Source organism: Peromyscus maniculatus, chromosome X (assembly GCF_049852395.1).
Source record: "Peromyscus maniculatus bairdii isolate BWxNUB_F1_BW_parent chromosome X, HU_Pman_BW_mat_3.1, whole genome shotgun sequence".
Classification (NCBI taxonomy): Eukaryota; Metazoa; Chordata; class Mammalia; order Rodentia; family Cricetidae; genus Peromyscus; species Peromyscus maniculatus.
The window spans coordinates 128787603-128805282 of NC_134875.1; the positions used below are offsets into that span (position 1 = coordinate 128787603).

The 17680-nt window shown below is 35.0% G+C and overlaps 2 long non-coding RNA genes across 2 annotated transcripts; one reads left to right on the forward strand and one right to left on the reverse strand.

The window, feature by feature from the left end:
* Positions 1-1942: 1942 nt before the first annotated feature.
* Positions 1943-3606, reverse strand: LOC121825639 (uncharacterized). The gene is made up of 3 exons (XR_006067951.2): positions 3490-3606; positions 2548-2705; positions 1943-2244 (listed from the first exon to the last, which is right to left on the reverse strand). It is a non-coding gene; the product is annotated as an uncharacterized LOC121825639 (long non-coding RNA).
* A 70-nt stretch (positions 3607-3676) lies between these two features.
* Positions 3677-4334, forward strand: LOC121825838 (uncharacterized). The gene is made up of 2 exons (XR_006068184.2): positions 3677-3988; positions 4162-4334. It is a non-coding gene; the product is annotated as an uncharacterized LOC121825838 (long non-coding RNA).
* The last annotated feature ends 13346 nt before the right edge of the window (positions 4335-17680 follow it).

The window sequence follows — 17680 nt, forward strand, 5'->3', positions numbered from 1 at the left end:
AACTGGACATCAAAAACTAAGGGAGGGTTGTCCCCTAGTGAGGAGTATTATTAGTAGAGGAAAAAGAAGCAATATTGTAAGGCTTAGTGTCACTCATTCCTAGTGAAATATTTCTGCAATAAGCACTGGAGAAAAGCAAAGGTTACTCAAGGACTATAGGTAGAGTAATACAAAACCAGAGACTTGAGGATGAAGAAACTTTTGATTAACTAATCACTTATCTTCTGCTTGATAATAGCCAAAAAGAATCATTGACATATTGTAAAAATTGAAAGGGAAATAAAATAGGAAGGAAATAAGATAACAAATATCATGTGTGAGCTTCGATCAACTTTTGATCTTGACTCAGCTTTCCAAGCAGTCTTGAGTTATAGGCCTGCTCCACCTGCTTCATGGATTGAACTGTTATCATTGGTATTTTAGCTATCACAGAAGGTACTGAGAAACAGAATAAGTTGTAATTCGCTTATTCTCATTCAGGTAATTTGTACCTCAATAAGGATTAAAACCTAGTTCCCATCTTAGTAGTTCTTAGTAGGTAATTTGTACCGCAATAAGGATTAAAACCTAGTTCCCATCTTAGTAGTTCTCAAACCAACACTCGCAGCATCATTTGGATCTTATTGGAAATGATAGTTCCTGGTTCTGTGCTAGACCTAAAAAGTTACAAACTCCGGAGCAAGAGCCCAACAGTCAGCAATAATGGATAGGAATACTTGGACTTACATGATAGATATGCTGCTAAAATGCCTATTGATATAATTTATTATCTGCCAGTAAATATAAATATTACAATTTTAGAGCCCTAGAAAACATATTAATATCAATTGAGGAAGAAAACTGATTTGACAGCATTCAACAGCCACTCAAACAAAAACTCCAGTAAACTAGTAATAAGGAATTTATTGGATTTTCTGAAGATCATCTACAAAACTTACAGGTTAAATCATCACATTTAAGGATCAGATAATGATATTTTCCACCTTAGTTCAAGAAGTGAGCAAGAATATCTTCTTAACATAATACTGGAAGACCTGGCCAGAGCTATAAAGCAAGTAAAAGCACCAAAAGACAAGGAAGTAACAAAGAAACACCACCACCTCCGTTTGCGGTATTTCATAGTGGTCTCTGTTGAAAAGCCAAATAATATACCAAACACAAACAAACAAACAAACAAAACACCGCACAAACCAACAAACCCGAATAAAGACTAAACACCTCAGTAACTAATAATTTAGCTCAGAAAAGTCTCATAATGCAAACTCAGCATAACAAACTCAATTGTGTTTCTATTTCTTAGCAATGAGTATGTGGAGACCAAAATGTAACTCACAGTACCATCTTTCCCATCATTCAAAAATATAAAAATAGTCAAGTATAAATGTAACACAAAATGTACAGATTTTCTGTGTAAAACTACCAATCTCTTCCTGATGAAAAAAATAAAACCCAAAATAAATATTGACATATACTGTGTCCATTGGCATTAGAAGATGAAGACATTAGTTCACCACAAATAAATTATAATTTAATGCAATTTTATCTCAAAGTCCAAGCAAAATGTATTGCAGTTGTGGGAGAAAATATATAAAATAAATATATAGAAATATATATACATATATAAAACAAATAAAATAATGTTTATTCTAAAATACAAAACTTGAGTGCAAAACACTTGGCAGATAGCAAAAGATGTATGTCTTTTAGGTGTTACTACTATTGTTAATAGTGATGGTAGCACTATGCTGACATGAATATTGTTAAGATACTTCACAGACTTCACAAGTTATGTTACTGAAATGAGAGAAAGACCGGTAATGAAGATATTCTTTCAAAATGAGTTCATAAACCAATTTCTAAAACACATGAAGAAAACTTTTGACAGTAAAGAGAATCAGAATAATAAACAACCAGCAAATAAATTCACAACATGGGACAGTTTGATAAATACTTTAATATGGGTATAATAAAAAAGATAAGCGAGTTTCTGGCTGTCTAATCCCAATAACTCTCTCTATATCCTGCTGATTAGAACAGAAAACTTGACAAAGCAACTCCTTGAGGGCTCCAGATACTAACAGGCTGCTCATGGAAAGCAGTCAAAATTTGGAAAAAAAAATGACCCCTTCCTGGGGGAGTCACTGGCTTCGAAACCACTTCTTCCTCTGATGGTATGGTCTCCAGGCATATTGGTAGTTTTTAGAGCAGCAGTATTGTAGACTTTCCAAAGGAAACCACAGCTTACTGGGAAGATAAATAAAGGAAAGAAAACCTTGTGAACTACAGAGTAGAAAGATCCTTGAGAAGAGAGATAAGCAAGTCAATCCCCTAATTCTGTGATTCAAGCTACTCCAGACCAATTTATGTGTAGAATGGATCCAAACCACAGTAATAAGGACCTAGAAAATTGATTCAAGACACAAAACACTACGTATAGCACATAAGAGAGAAATTGTTGCTGTCGCATAACTAGATTAATATTCTACAAAGCAAAAGTATAATTCAAATATCTCAGGACTAGAGAGATGGCTCAGTAGTTTAAGGTACCTGTTCTTTTTCCAGAATGTCCGTGTTTGATTCCTAGCAGCCAAATCCAGTTGCTCACAATTGCCTGAAACTCCAGCTCTAGGGAATCTGACATCCTCCTTTGGTCTTGGCAAACACATGCACCAAGTGACATGCACTCACACAAACACATAGATATACTTAAAAACAAATCATATATACATATAATTATGTATATAAACTTAAATATAAGACTATATGTAATCATAAATATATATGCATGTATGTATATTCAAAGCAAATGATCATTGAAATATATGTATATAATACAATAAAAATTATACAACACAGAAAGAATTAGAGAAATATGGAGAACAGTTAAGGGAAATGACAACCAGAAGATGTTATTCAACAGATGACCAAATATTAAGTGGAGGAAATCCCCACAACATCACCTATTTTAATTGTGTTTCATGACATAAAGACAACACAGTAATAGGATGAATAAATTTATAGGGAGTTATAATTGATACAATGTAATAAAATGGACCTTCTAGAGTTGAAACTAAGTGTATTACTTTTGAAAGCCCCTAGGTGGGTTCCATATTGCATGGGAATGACACACAGAAGAGTCAATAAACTTGCAAATAAATTACCAAAATGTATATAATTTAAGTGGAAAGATGTGAGCTCTAGAGTGAAATTAGAAGACATTTGATATATAAAATCTATGTGAAACAACAGTAATAAATGTCTCCAAATTTATTTTTTAAAAAACGATATTCTTGTAATCAAACTGTTAAAAGCCAGAGTAGATAAAATTATTGAACATAGGTGGAGAAACATGATATATTGGAAAAGAAATAGTTAAATGATTATTTTTTAAAAATTCAAAAGCTATGGCAAAAAGAGAGCATAGTAACATCTTTAACATTTCCAGAAACTAGACTTGTCAACCTCAATTTCCATGTTCAGACAAAATACCTGTGAAAATAAAGGCATTCTTAGACAGCAACAACTGACAGAGTTGATCATAACTTGACTGGAGAAGAGAGAGACCTAGCAAAGCACAGTTCTAGGTGAGGATTTATTGGGGGAGGGTCCTGACTAAACAATGGTTTAACCTATTGAGGAATTCCAATTTGGAATTTGGACTGTTGAGTGGTGGGAGAACTGCAGAAGGTGCTCTCTAGTTAGAAGTGGGCTACATTGGAGTTTCTTTGAAGTGTAACTTACTGGTTTGGACGTGGTTGGCTTCTTCCACCCTTCACTCTTGACCTTAAGACAGCCTCCAGGTTCCTCCCTACAGTCTTTGCTTGTTCCTGCCATTTTGGGTGAACTCTTACTCTTTATTTAAAATTTTTAATATCATCTCTTTGTCAATGGAATTAAGCCCAACTATCATAGAATGACAACACACACTATGGACAAATCATTCTTTCCCTGAGATTACTCATCTACAAGGAATCCATCAAGTTTTCCGGTGAGTGTCACTCTGGATTGCATTCCACATACTTCTTCCACAGGCAACAAAATCCTTCTCGTACTTTAACTATGTTTAATATCAATTAATAGATTACAACCTAAGAAATCTCCATACACACTTCAGAATTAACTCCTGACCCTGTTTTTGTTGTTGTTGCTTCTTCTCATCAGGACAGAATCTACAAAGACATCTATCAATTGACAGGTGCGTAGTTAAAATGCAGAAATATGCACAATGGAATAAAATTCAGCTGTGGAGAGAAGTGAAAATTTGGGTAAATGGATGGGACTGGAAGCAAATTAGAGACCTATAAACAAATGTCATGTGCTCTGCCTTATGTGAATTCTAGTTTTGAATCTTTAGATTTGTGTGTTTAATTTGGAGTACATGTAGAAACCAGAAAACCAGAAAGGAGCCATGATGGAGTGATGATCATAACTTCTCCTGTTATTCCCCTTATCCCTCATACCACCTGAGCTCCTCTGAATCCCCTCCTCCTTGAGATTATCATTGTTCATAGCAACAAGTAAAACAATGTATCTCCATATCTCAACATCAAGTAACTAGAAAGTAACTTCAGGTTTCTGACCTATGCTTTTTCTTAACAATGAATAAGTTTAATCAAAATTAACATAAAAATTTCATGTTCTCATACTTTGTATGATACCTATACTATGCAATAAAATGTGTAGTAATGATGCATGTATTTAATACAAGATGGTATTATATACATTTTGGCAATCTACATAAGTTACTATCTATAATTATATCAGACATTTGAATTACCATATGCATATCAATTAATCATTCTCTTATTAATGGACATTTAGTTCATTTGCATTTTTCATTATTACCAATATTCCTGTAGGTAACACACACACACACACACACACACACACACACACACACACACACACACCCCTCTTTGTGCTTATGTCTCCAGGGGAGATCCTAAGAATTGAAATTCTTCAGTCATTGTATGTGCTTGATTTCCTCAATTATCCATCAATGCAGGTGATCCATTTTACATGGATGCCACTTATTTGGAGGAGATTGGCTTACAGGAGGATTAAACATGATGGTTCATACACGGTATTTATTTAGTAGATATTTTTGTCCATTTCCACATTATATTGATCAACTGTTGGATTTTAGGCAAATTTTAAAACAAAATGCAGTACTTAATATTTTATGTACATTTCCCTGGTTGAGCATTTTCCCCTGTCATTTCTTATCTCTAGTTTTAGATCCACCCTTAACAATTTACTCAGAACTAAAGGGTTCCTTCTTACAGGTGCATCTAGCTGTGACAGAAGTTGCCTAGTCAAGTTGCCTAGCGACCAAGCACACTTCTCCTGCCCTGCCAGAAACAGTGGGAGCAGAGATAGCTTGGAGAGATAAGGGCCAAAGGAATAAAAGGCAGTTTTATTTTCAGAGCAAGGACAGAGAAGAAAAAAGAGAATTGAAGAACTAGATGGGTAAGAACTGGAGGGAAAGGAACTGAGATGGGGAAGAACTAGATTGGAGGAGAACTAGATTGGGGGACTAGACGAGAGAACTAGAAGGATGAGATGCAAGATGAGGAAGAGCCAGAAGGGGAAGAACTAGATGGGTAAGAACAACATGAAAAAGACCAAGATGGGGCAGAACTAAGATGAAAGAATTAAGATAGCAAATAGAAGAAACAGCAGAAAGATGTAGAGAGAATCAGACAAGAATCTAAGTGTGAGAGCAGAAAAGAAGCTGTGCTGAGAGAGAACTGACTCAGAAGAATGAAGTGTATGGACTAAAGAGTTTCATGTATATAGATTCATTTATTATCATCACAGATTAGATTATCATATGATTTATATTCTTCCTAGACCCTGGGAGAGGACTATTGAGGGGCTGGACCCCAATAGTCTTTGATATCCAGCCTGAGTCTTGTTTTTAAATTTTGCTCACGGCATATTTTGGAGGATGTTTTTTTTATTCTTTGACTATTTCGTACACATAAACAGTGTATCTTGATTGTATTCACCCTCAGCTCCCCAGTCCCACTTCTCCAGATACTCCTAACATAAAAGGTTTAATTTGATCTGCTCAATTGTGTCTACCTTTCCCTTCCTATTTGATGCATATTCTACTTTATTAACAAGATGTTTGCAACCACAGGATCTAATGACATTTTCCTAAATTGTGGATTTCCATCTGCTTTTCTCTTTTTTGTGTTCTTCAAATTTGGATCCAGATTCACATCAGATGGTCATGAAAGTTTTCATCTATATATTTCTACAGAAATAAACACTTTATGCACACACATACATACACAAGAGTACTTAGGAAATTTGAATTAATTGGGTGAGTGAATACAATGTGAATATTCTAGTTGCAGAATTCTACTATAGGTCTGAAACATGTCCTCTTTAAGACAAGAGGGTATAGGAACTCTACATTATTTCCCACTAGTGTATGCAACTCTACAAACATATTGTTGCAGAAAGCTGTCCTTTAAAGTTAATATCTATAACCACCTTAATCACGAAGCTAAATGACCTTCAAGATCCAGTCTGTTGGTGTTTCCTCATAGAAGGGGTGGGTCATTAGATCCTCACCTGAGAGTCCAGCCACTTACTCCTGCACTTCTCTCCCAGCTGCCTGTAATTGTGCTCCATCTTCACATTGTCTCTGGAGGTTAACTAAAGGGAATTATCTCTTCTCCATCCATGCTGGAGTGAGAACTTTTGGTGATACCACTTGTTTGAGTTTCCCCATGCTCCTGAACGTACTCCTTTACTCATGCTCCTATGAGCAAGCTTCACATACTCAGTTTACAAAGCCAGACTGGGTGGAATTGTGACTTTCATCACTATCTGAGATGAATAGACATTCACATTTCTCCAGGAAAAGTTATTACAACAATGTCAAAAATTTCTTAAAGTCTTTATTCTTCTTATCCTTCTACATCTTGTCTGGCACACCATAGGGAAGTGGCTTTACCACTCAGAAAGCATTTCCAGCCCATAAAGTGCTACAAAAACAGGACATTATACTACTAAAGGTATATTAGTAGTAGTGCTTGCCAAGCATTAGTATGGACTCAAGTTCCAACTACAACACTGTATTTTTCTTAAAAGAATGCTGAGAATGTATCTCAGTTGGTACAGTGTTTGCTGGGTATGCAGAAAGCCCTGGGTTTCATATCTATTACAATGTAAACCAGACTTGGTGGTGTCTATCTGTAATTCCAGTACTTGGAAGGTGGAGAAAAAGGATCAGAGGTTCAATGTCATTCTCTGCTTTATAGTGAATTTGAGGCCTGCTTGGCATACACAAGAGCCTGTCTTTAAAACAACAACAAAAGAGACTATCTTAGGTATATGATACTCTGGCTTATGATTTTTAGGATTTATAATGTTGTCAAAGCAATGTGTATTCACTAGAAACCTGATACACTTCAAATTTGGAATATGGAACTTTCACAAAGCTGGCCATATATAGCCTATCATCTCTAGAATGCTGGGCAGCTGTGATCACAAGGATGGGCAACCCATGGCTACAGTTATGATGCTCAAGTGTGGTAGTCAATAGGTTAGGTGGATTAAATGCATTTTTTTCACTTATAGTATTTTCATTTATGACAAATTTAGCAGAATAGAATTCCTTCACAAACCAAAGAAGCATCTATAGTGACCAAAATGTTTTATCAATGATAGTACCTTCAAAATTATTATCTAGCTTTGAAAGGGCAAAAATGGAACTACTGAGATATTTTGACAAGTTGTTCACAATCTCGTGTGTATCTGATAGAAATTTCTGAGACAGTTTTGTTTACTTATTTGAGGAAACTAAGTCTCAAAGAGGTGAAAAAAATCTTTAGGCACACACAGCTGGTCATAAGTAATTTGGTTGCTCATCCTTTATAGTTCAGTTATTCCTGTCACTTTTCCAAGGTGAAAGCAATCGTCTTATTTCATTTTCTCAGTTATAAAATCTTACTCTCAATTTTGATTTTTGAGAGCTATACCATCAAGAAGTTTGTTTTTCTTACTTACCAATACGTAGGTCCAAAAGCAATTATGAGATATACAACCTCCACACTGAATAAGTAAGCAGGGCAAAGTATCCCTGCATATGATGAAGAGAATAAAATTGATTGCTCATTTAACACCTCTTCTGGAGACACAACTGATGAGTATCTATCACCCCTTTCTCTAATACTTCCTTCTTGGTACAAGACTTTCACCAACTTTAGAGGATGCTCTGGACATTTGAAGAGATGAGGAGAGATGAGTAGAATGGGATAGACTTGTGATATTTCCTTTAAGTCAGAAGATCTTCAAACGTTTATGTCAATATACCCATGAAAAGGTTATAATAAACAAAATATCTTTTCACACACTTTTTAAATTGACCTTTAAAATGTTTCATTATCACATTAAATAAAGGCAAAGGGTGTATTTTGGGTTTGACACTTTTCAACAAACTGTTACATCATTCTTAATGGTACTTGATGGTGTCTGCAACTGTTATGCTACTCATCATCTACTTAAAAATTATTTCAGGGGCTAGAGAGAGGCTCAGCCGTTATGAGGACTGGCTGTTCTTCAGAAGACTCAGGTCTGAGTGCTAGCACTCATCTGGTGGCTCACAACCATCTGTAATTCCATAGGATTTGATATCCTCTTCTGACCTTCTTGGACACCAGGCATGCAAGTGGTATAAAGGCCTACATGCAGACAAAACACTTCCCCCACACACACACACACTCACTGTACGCACACACACATACACATACACACACATATAAAATCTCTTTAACTTTCAGAAATTTTACACCATTTCTACATTTGAAAATCGTTTACAAAATGATATACTTAACTTATATTCAATCATTATATTTAAACTGAAATCTAGTTTATTTTTTTTTTCATTTGATCAGGCAACGTTACATTAAAAATTTCAGTATTGTATTGCTATTACAATCATTACTAGGAAAATGATTAGAAGCAACATATATATTTTGAGAAGTGATTATTAAATACAAAAGTTCATTCATCATGGAAATGCTCTTCTTAATGAACTGGATAGTGTTCCTTTTATCTAGGGAGTTTATGAGTTCTGAATGAATGGTATTTATCCTTGGTATGAAGCAGGATTCAGCATACATTCACTGCTTCTGTTCTGTGGTTATTTAAATGAGGGTAAGGGAATATAAGGAGTTTTATCATGAAAAACTGTTGGCCAATTTTAGATTTCTATCTAAGTTTTACAACAAATTTCAACTAGTGTTCTATTACCCAAAATTATTTTAATAACCTGTCAATTGGTAATGTGCTTAGGTATTCCTTTAATTTTATTGGTAAGGAAGATTTAGAAAATGCTGCATTATAAAAGAAGAAAAGGAATAAAATAAATAAATAAAATAGGGCTGAAAGTGGGAGAGGAAAACGGCAGAGGCATGAGCATACATGTGGACACACTCCACTCAAGCAGGATTAGTAACGTATATTGTTGGGAAGCAAGTTCCTTACGGGTAGCTGATATTTACTGTCTTCGTAAAGGCAATTCTCCTTTCTCCTCCTTTTATGCTCTAGGGCCTAGCTGTATCTACAGCAGACTCAATAAATGTTTGATAAATGAGTAACAGAATGAGGAGGGAAAATTAATGCCACCCGATTCGGTCAGAAGACATAAAAATCAAATGGTTAAAAGGAGTGCAAGTGTCACCATTAGCAGTGGTGGTGCCAGAAGACCAGCATTCTTCTCTCAAAGCACCTTTGCGGGGACTTGTTCCACACCAGCCCATTCAGATTTGCTAATTTCATTTGCCCTAAGGCCAGCTGAATAATATGTGAGCCCAACTGGTAAATGAAAATCGAGCAACGCTGATCCAAAAGCAATCTGTAAAGATCCTAAAAGATAAAGCTTTTTTCCCTTCCTAATCTCGTTGTTGATATGCCATGTTGATTTACAAATTAGTCATGTAGCAAGGAAAGATTAAACATTTATTCTATTCCTATAAATTTTACTGTTCACTTTTTAAACATGCACTGTGAGTTCTTACAGAAATATTAGAAAATATGACATATATATAGTCTCACTGAAATCATACAATTTGTATTTCATTGTTTATCTATGAATATATAGCTCACTCTTAAGTGAAAAGAGTAGAAAATACCTCAAGTGGTTTTATTTAACTTTTTTTCCTTTTCAATTTATTTTGTGTGATATGGTGTATATGTGTGTATGTGAATGTGGATGTGTGCATTTAATGACACACATAAGGAAGTCAAGAAACAACTTTTGGGAGTCAGTTTTTACCTTTGCTTGTCTAAAACAGATCATCGCTTGTTTCTGTCACTGGCTTGGGTTCTTTGGTCTGGCTGTTCTGTGAACTGCTGGTTGATATTCTTATTTCTGCCTTCCTTCTCACTATGGGAATGATAGAGTTACATATATATGCCACTGCTTCTGGATTTTTACATGGATTTTGGAATACAAACTTAAGTCTTCAGGCTGGCTGCCAATGCTTTTGCATACTAAGCCACCTCCTGGTCCTATTTCAATTGTGAGTATATATACATTCAGCCAACACTTTCTGCTTTCAACTTACTGATGAATTGTGATGGGATGAAAGCAAAGGAAAAAGTAATTTCTTATTTCCTGTCATTTCTTTTTCTACTATTTCACCATTTTGGGCATAAGCTAATACCAGGATACAACATGAATAAGAAAAGATACAGTAGAATTTTTAAAGTAATTTTTAGTTCTTAGAATGCTATTTTCTTCTTTCTGCATTCAAATAAATTCATAATTCAGATGGAAAACATAGCTTCTTTAGATAGCCCATACCCTGGCCTCAGTCACAGATGTTGCCTGCTTATATTGTGAATTTGTAAGGCTTGATGTAACAAATACCTGAAACCAATAACTTCAAAGAGGATATGTGCATTCAGGCTCATAATCTTGGATGTCTTAGTTGATGGTCACTTAGTCCATTGCTTGTGGACTAGTGGTAAGGCACTAAATTAGGGTGTGAGCATATGGTGGAGGAAACCATATGTTCATATCATGGTCACTAGGGATCCAAAGAGGAGAAGGAAAAGGGCTTTCATTTCCACTACCAAGAAGGATAAAAAAATTAAGGCAAAAGCTTCAAGGCAGCATTAATCTAAGTGGAGAGTCACTGAAGACACAGGGCCCTGTGTTCCTCTACTGGGCATCACCCACAAAGCCAGCTCTGCTCCAGATTCCTAAGTTGTGGCCATTCTTGCCTGGGCCTTTCCTCAGCCTCACTGCTTGTACATGGGACTGAAAGGAGCTTTCTTGTTGAGCTTTCTAATATCGATGACACTCTAGTACTAAGAATCAATGTTAGGAATTGTTTAGTGCCTTGGCTTTAAAACTGTTGTTCTACAACTTTCCATCACACCAACATTTCCCTCAGCAATGAATTCTGATGAACATGGCAACGTGCTTTACATATCTCCCTTCATGGAAGGTTTTATTGCCCACTCTCCGCTCCTTCTGCCTCTACTACAAAGAGCCACCTTTCCCAAGGTCACAGTTTTCCTGAGTAGGGCCCGTCCAACAACTGATCAAAATTACAACATAAAGACCAATTTATTTTGGTTTAATGTATGTACAGTTGCATGCAAAAATAGTGTGGGCAATAACAATTCATGGTGTGTATTCATACTGAAACATTTTATATTTGAAACAGAATTTAACAGTTTGTCCTGTATTTTCTTAAGTAAATCGGGCAATCTTGGGGACGATGGTCTTCACTAACCCTTGTGAGACCTGCCAAGCCTGTGTCATGACTACTTTGCTATTCAGTCATCTCCTGGGCATAATCCTGCTTTCTACCTTTCCCTGATGAATAACATTCATGGCAAATCCTCTCATTACTTTTTGAGCATTCAACCTGTTCTGATAGCAGTCACATCACGATCTTTTGATTAGGTTGGTCAGTAAAATTTGAGCATAAACTGAGCATCATTCACTGTCCACTAATGCCTAAGAATTTGAGAAAGCTATGACGGTGGAAAGGCCCAGAAGATAGGCCTCAACTCAGAGATAGCAGCTATCAAGATAAAAGCTTTGCTTTTCCCATCCTTATAAGTACATAATCATATGTATATCCATATATATATATATATATATATATATATATATATATATCTTCAAGTAACTTTACATTCATATAATACTTTCTCATTAGCAACAGAAATTAGCTAGGGCTGTTTAAATAAGGAAAGGTTTAGCCCAAAATGTTGGTATCCTTTGCCCTTGTCTTAAGATTTTTAGAACAATGGTTTTCAACTGTGGGTCATGAAGTCTTTGAGAATCAAATGACGCTTTCAAAGGGGTTGTATATCAGATATCCTGCATGTCAGATATTTACATTATGATTCATAACAGTAGCAGTAGCAAAATTACAGTATGAAGCAGCAGCAGCAATGAAAATAATTTTGTGGTTTGGGTCACCACAACATGAGGAACTGTATCAAAGAGTCGCAGCATTAGGAAGGCTGAAAACCACTGTGCTAGGAATATGGGTATGCATTACCTTAAAATCCAGAAATAGGACTATCACATTAATATTTGTTTGGGCTAAAGATTAGTTAATATCTTAAGTGATGATGACTAAGAACCTGGCTTCTGGAATTGGTTGGATTATGTGTCCTCATTTGTAAAATGGTGATGATAATTGTACTTACCCCAAAAATGTGTCTAGAGCTTTAAAAGAAATAAGGCAATGAGAACGCTTACCTTCAGAGTCTTTCCCATAATATTTTTATTAATACCAATTTTTATTGTGGAAATAAAGAGAGAATAGCTCTTAGTGCCTGGTTCTTATGAGAGAATAACCATAAAAGGGCCAAGTATACTTTTTCACTAGAATAATATTATCTGATACTCTTCATTTTACAAAAGTCCTATTCTATTACTGCAAATTCCTGCCTCTAGTAAAAATGCCTGGACACATATTGAGTTTAAAAGGTTATTAATATTACAGTGTTATTAATATAATGACAACAGTTTCTATCTTATTTATTTTTATATATCTGTGAGAATGTTTTCTAAAGATAAAACACCAGGGTACCAAAGAAAATAATCCAAATAAAGATAGTTAATGTGTAATAAAAAACATGATGATTGGTAGAATTTTCTTTTCTTTTACAGCAAAGACACATTTTTGCATTTTCTAACAGCTCTTAAGTGTATATCTATGAAGCAATCTAAGAGACACAGTAGAGAGCAGGCTCCTGGTTAGTGTGGATTGGCCATAGTGATTTTGAAGAGGTGTCATGGGAGATTTGCAAAACTGGATTTGTGGAAGTGTGAATTAGTACCTTATGTTAGCAATGTTGCAAGTTTGATGATGGCTATGCGAGTATCTTCAAGACAGACTTCCAAAGTTCACATAAAATAGAAAGGCTTGATCATTAAACACTTTGTGAGTCTCCTAGAAATGCTTTGCTGTAGTCTCATTATTGATATTGATATTAAACATGAGAAAACAGAAGCTAAGAGAAATGACATCAAACAAGTCCCATCTGCCCCTTGATAGTGTGGCAACAGTTATCCCTTAACATAGGCTTTGGCTCATCTGCCTGCTCATGAGGCACATCTGGCCAGAAGCACCTGGTTGAATGGCATCTGGTCATAATAATCACATAAGAGATTCTCAGATAATGGCTAGGAATTCTTATTTTAAACTGTACATCATGAGATACTTATGTTTAAATCTAGATAACTTCTGCCCCTCTTCAAGCAAAAATGTTGCTTTAATACATAGCCTTCTTTAATCATCACAAAAGGATGTTTTATGCCCACACAACACTACCTCTATCTTGTTAATGAGATAAATCTGAAAGACAGAACAAAACCAATTGAAGTTTTCAACAAACACTGTCCACTGTTAAAGAAAAAAACATAGGCATTCATATATGCCTATAAATCCAGAAATAAATTTCCACTGAGAAGGAAAATAGAGATCCCCTTTAAGACATTGAAAGTGGATGACTGTAAATTTATGGTTTTATTTCTCCATTCTTTCTTTCATTCATTTGTTAATTCAACAAATACTGAATATTTATTGTGCACCAAACATTGTATGGTTTGAGGGAACAACTCCAGATGCATTGATAAAGGATGCTTTGGTTTCACAGTACTGACAATGGCTAATCCTATAGATGAATGGAATCCATGTATCTAGAAAGTTGCAATCTATCTTAAATATGTTACTAAAAAGAATTTCTGGCTGTTTATCCTATTTCTAATAAATATGCTAAAAATATTGAATAAATACCTATATTGTGCATAAAGGGATTTAAAAAGAAAATCAATAAACTGCTTTCATAACTTGTTACTAATAACACCAATATAGAATAATGGGTAAACTAGTTTGGGTAACTTCCCAAAATAATTGGGTTTTCCAGGAACATTACAGAAGATAAACAGCAAGATCGATAAGTCCTGAGGTTGCAAGAGTTGTTATTGATTTATGGCCTTGCTTACTTGCCAGCAAAATAATTGCTGTAGAGAGGTTGGCTTATGGTTACAAATCACAATGGGGGTGCTTCAGACTTTCTTAGGTTAAACAGTGGAAAAAACACAAATGATTTTTTAAAATAGCTTATTATTTTATTGCAATTTATAATTAATGCAATATACCATTCACCAAATACTTTATGGTGAATCTATCATGTGTGTATAACATTATTCAAAAGTCATCCAATAACCATGAAAGAGGTGTTATTGTCCTTGTTTCATAAGGTGGGAAAATTGAAATTCAGAGATGTTAACCAACTTGTCCAGTCCCATATATTAAGAAAGCTGCAAAGCAGTGTTGGAACTCACCATTATTTCCATGTTTTGATACCACTAATGGTCACATGCGATTGACCCACTGAGAACTTAAAAACTTTAAGAAATACAACTTGATTGGCTGACACAATCATTTGCTTCTCTATGATATAACTGTAGATTTTGCTAGACAGAATTTCCATCACCATGTCCAGGATACCAAGATGCCTGTGAAGGTTTATTTGAAGATAATGATGAAACAGTGAAAGGTCTATGAACATAAAGTAGCCATGGCTTAGTTAGCAAGAGTATAAAATTGATTCAATATTTCATATCCAATATTTTTCACATTTCTATCTGTACATCGATTTCTTTTTAAAAATCAATTCCCTTTTATTTTATACAGCTTTATACAATTTTTCTTCCTTTAAGTTTTGTTAACTTTCCCCAGCCATACAGGAGCCCTCCGAGAATCTCCCTAATTCTCAGCTGTACCTCTTAGAGCAGTTTGTATGCCAATACAATATATAAAGAATTCAAGACCTGAGCTTGCCTTACTGGTATTCATTTGAGGTTCTAGAAAATTAGATGAATTTCTTAAAGTCTATGTCAAAGATAAACATAAAGTGAAGTCCTTGTCTCTCCATTCAGAAACAAGAGCATTCACTTGCCTACAAACAGACAGCTTACAGTTATCATAAGACACTACTGAATGATGTAACTGAAGAAATCAAGAGAGAAATTTAAAAAATCTTAGAACTGCATGAAAATGAAAACAACATACCAAAATCTATGGGCCTCGATGAAGACAGCCCTAAGAGGCAAGTTTATAGCCCTAAGTGCCTGTACCCAAATTTTTAGAGATCTAAAATTAAAAAGTGAACAATGTACCTTCAGGTCTTAAGAAAATCAGAACAAACAACACTGATAAGAATGATGTGAGATAATTGCCCAGCTCTGTTTTTTAATAATAGCCCTATTTCAACATAGTGCATCTGGATCAATGGTGCGAGAAATGTGGTGCTTCTCTGGAAACACATTGATTCCTTATCAGTTTCCTGCATTCTCAGATAGCTCTTTGACCCTCACTGAGTCACTAGCCAGGATCCCTCCCTATACAAAGATACATGTCATGATTTTATTAAGGCCAAGAATGAGGATGGGAATTAATTATAAAGATCAAGTACCATAATCAATAGCAATCAAATGAATTATAGTTCACTTATATTTCAAAAAGTACAATCTTTAGCAAATTAAGTAGTATCTCATTCTATGGCTAATAGAGTGTGTGTATACCTTGAGCTACTTATATGCTTGAGAAATATGAAAACGTAATATGCCAAATATGTTGTGAATATATATAAAGAAAACACACAGAGCCACATATACTTAGAAGTTCTGAATTATGTTAGGATGAATATAGAAAGAGATCCACACACAGTATGAATAGATAGACACAACAAGGCTTTACATGGCTTTCTTCTCATGCCTGGCTTTCCTGACTTGCAAAATGAGTCATATCTTGCTACACTATTGCCCTCTGAATTCATGGACTTACCTGGCTATTCCAGAAGAAGTGATACAAATCACATTTAAGGAATTATTCATAAATATGAGTTTTTCATCGTGTGCTAGGTATTTCCCTTTGCTAGTCTTAGATTCACTATAGTCTTCTCCACCCTGCCCTATACCACAGGAAACTGCTTTCCTGGAACTCCACCAGTAGATCCATTGTCCTCCAGCATCTGCTTAACTTCAGTAATGGGAAATGCTTGCCAAAATGAGAAGATGAGTGAGGAATGGGGTGGGAATAATTTATTTTCCTGGTTTCGCTATGGATTAATCACATTCTTTCACCAAAATTCATGACTTCTGCTAAATGGCCCTCTTACAATAGATCATCTCTCCAAGTTCTCACAACCGTGTGCTTCCTTTCCCCTTTCAGTCCTAAGGATCGTTGTGGCTTTTTGATGCTTCTAGTTGTGGATAATGCTACCATTGTTCGTTGATTTTCTGTTCTTGCTCCTATGAATTTTGGAACAGCCAAATTTACTAAATTTTCTTTAAACTATCATAACCATGATTCTGTTGGAATGTTGGTGAAAGCACCCAGTTTATTGAAAACAGACTCAGCATCAGCAAAATTAACTTTTTGTCATCCTAGAGAGGCAGAAAAGTGTCTTGGCATCCCAAACTTCATTTCTTCTTAGAATGTTCTGTATTTTCACAGGAGTCCTCTTTCAGGATGGTTTCAGAGACTGTCACGACCATTCTTAGATTAACCAGGAGTTCTAAAGGGAACTGTACACGGAAGCAAATGTGAAAAGGAACAGGAAGGTATTTGGCTGTAAATTTTGAATATGGATCAACAAACTTGATATTCCTTATAAAGCTTGTGAACAGGTTATTATTCAAAACAGATAACTCATATTTATAATACAGAAAAAGTGTGACTGGTGCCACTAACACAGTTTTTTTTCATAGTATTAACTCTTAAAAGGTAAACTATTTCAGAAAAATTAGTTAGCATTACAGTCAAAACACTCTTAACTCCTCTTTAGCATAACAAAACAAAACATTTTGAAAGAACAAAAATATCTAACAACTATTAGTAAATGAATATTTATAAAACTGAAGATAAGAAATAAAAATTGTATATATAACTGAAAATCCCTTTTTCTAGGCAAAATTCTACTACTGTCAGATTCTCACAAATGAACACTAATAACAGTGACCAGAATTATTTTAAGAGGAAATAATCTAAATTGGAAAATCCCTTTGTCCTAGAGTCTAATTTCTGCAAGTTTTCTGATTTGATTTTCTTTTTCTGTCTTTTCTTTATGACATACTGCCAAATATTCAAAATATCATCAATCAAGAAGGTCTAGATAA